Source organism: Geospiza fortis, unplaced genomic scaffold, assembly GCF_000277835.1.
Source record: "Geospiza fortis unplaced genomic scaffold, GeoFor_1.0 scaffold546, whole genome shotgun sequence".
In the NCBI taxonomy this organism is placed as follows: Eukaryota; Metazoa; Chordata; class Aves; order Passeriformes; family Thraupidae; genus Geospiza; species Geospiza fortis.
Genome location: NW_005054612.1, coordinates 8,927 through 11,451, shown reverse-complemented (window position 1 = coordinate 11,451; position 2,525 = coordinate 8,927).

The following is a 2,525-nucleotide window of genomic DNA, read 5'->3' as shown; positions in this document are numbered from 1 at the left end:
CAGCACCTCAGGGAGTTCTGCTCGGCGGGCCCGAAGCCGGCCGTTAACCGTGCGGGGATATGAATTGCCGTCGCCCCGGCGCCTGGGTGCCCGCGGCGCGCAGGGACTGAGCAGGAGCCGGACGGGCCATGGGGTGTCCTGCGTGGGGCCTCGCCCGCACCCCGGGCACTGCCGTCTCCGGTAAGCAGAGCCCGCTGCGGGGGGATGTCACCACGGGGACCCTCTGTACGAGGCAGTGAGAGACTGGGCGCTTCCTCAGGGTGCGGGACCGACCCGGGCACCGCGGGGTGTGGGCGTGCCTGGGGTGCTGGGTCGATGCCGGGGGCTGTCCTGGCTCGGGCGCTGTCACCTTTCATTGTTTCCTTTGACAATTACCGTGGCCGTTCGCTGATGAGAAGAGCTGTAGGAGCGTTTTTTTAGCCGAAGGTGACACAGAATTGTAACAGCGCCGCACTTTTTGTTCGAGTTCATTTACCTTGTGCCAGCTCGGCTCTTTGTGTGCGGCACCTCTGAGGCTTTAGAAGCGCCGTGTGACCTCCCCTCGCCGTGCGCCCGAGCTGTGCCCATCCCGGCGGTGTGGGCAGCCCGAGGGATGAGGATGAGGAGCCCTGGGGCTCCCCGGGCTGCGGGGATTCGCCTCTGAGAGACGACCCCTGTTGGGAAGGAGCCCTGATTCGGGTGATGCTGGGTGAGCTCCTCTGCCAGCCGCCCCTTGGTGCTGCTGTTGCTGTGCTCCCCAGGAGGATGCAGGGCTAGAGGGTCGCTGTTCTCTGCCTTCCCGGGGCCAGGAAGGGGAGGTCGGGTGAGTGGAGAGGCTCCATCCCCTGCCAGCTGGGCTGGGGCTCAGGAGTGGGAGCAGCCCTTGACATTTGTGTCCCTTTAGGAAGCACAGGGCTTGTGGGGCTGTGCCATCAGCATTGTCCCTGGTCCCTCGTGGGGACTCTGAATGATCCCTGGTGCTGCTCAGCCCCCATGCCACACATCCTGTTCTGCTGAGGGTGGAAAGGACCGTGCTGCTCCCTGGGCTGGAAATCTCCTTTCTCCTCCCAGGGCTTTATTAAAAACTGGTCCTGGGCAGTCCCTGAGCTGCCGTGGGCTCTGTGCCTTTTGCCCCTGGCAGAGTGGGGTACCCCAGGGCTCCTGGGATGTTCTGTTCCCTCTTGGCCAGCCAGAGGAGACCATCCCAGCCCTGGAGCTTCCCTGGGCACTGCTGGTCTGAGCTGCTGCTGGGGCTGCCCCCGCTGGGGCTGCTGGCTGGGGTGGGCTGAGCTGCCCCCGTGCTGCTGCCAGAGCTGTGGCTCCACCTGCGGGTGCCTTTTCCATGAATTCAGTGTTTCCCATCCCTGACAGGGACTTCACCTTTCTGGAGAAACTCAGCAACATGCGCTGAATAACTTGGCCCAACGCTCCCACCAGGCAAAGTGACATTGGGCCAATAAATTCACCAATCACCATGAAAACTGTCATCATCTTAAAAATGAGAGTCAGACCCTCGAACTAATCTGATGGACCCTGATTTTGTAGCTTTTCCCAAGTAGGCCAGGCATCCCAGGAATGCCGTGGGCTCTGTGTTGTGTCTGTGGCAGGAGCTGTCAGGCTGAAGTGGGGGTTTGGTGTTGAAGGAAGGGATGGGGATGATCTGAGTCCCCTTTGGGTGTTGAGGGGAAAAGGGCTGTGCTGCTCCTGGACTGGAAATCTGTTTAAACTGGAGCTTACTGGGAACTAGTTCAGGTCACCCTGAGCTGCTGTGGGCTCTGTGCTCTGCCCATCCTGCCAGGCTGAGTGAGGAACACGGCGGGGAGCCCTGGCCTGGTGGGTGCAGGGTGGGGGTCAAGGTCTGGGGGGTTCCCAAGGGCCCCTGGCCTCTGTCTTGGTGCTGGACCCCCCAAGCAGGTGCATTGCACGGGTGTCCCGTCCCTCCAGCCCCGGGACCCCCGTGGCAGCGGTGATGGGGTGCCCGTGGGGGTGCGGGATGTCCCTGAGCCCAGAGGGTGAGGCCGGGGCCAGCCCAGGGAGCAGCCGGGCCATGGTGGCCATGTTTGTTGTGGGCAAATGGTGGCTGTTTTTTCCCAAGGCGTCAGCCAATCAAAGCACAGAGATCTGCATCTCATTTGGGTACTGCAGCCGTGCAGCTGCCAGGATGGGGTGGCCGGGGACCGCGTGGTGTCCGGGTCCTGTGGCCCTGTGCGGGGGTCAGAGGGGCCCGTGCCACCCCCAGAGCAGGCATTTGGGAGGAGCAGCGTCCCCGCACACCGTGTGCCATAAATAAATACGTGTCCTTGTATGTTTGTTGTTGTGTTCCCATCCCGGAGCGGCTGGGACCCCTGGGCAGCGAGCAGCTTCCCGGTGCAGGAAAAAGAAAAGGAAGCAAATGGTGTGGAAATGCATGGCAAATTGGGATGCAATACACAGCGGGGCTCTCCCTGCTGCGTGACCCCCAGCCCGGGCAGGGGGGCGCTGGGGAATGAATTACGGGGGATGGCAGGGCGGGAGGAGCCGCGGGGATCCGGCAGCGGCCGGGTCCG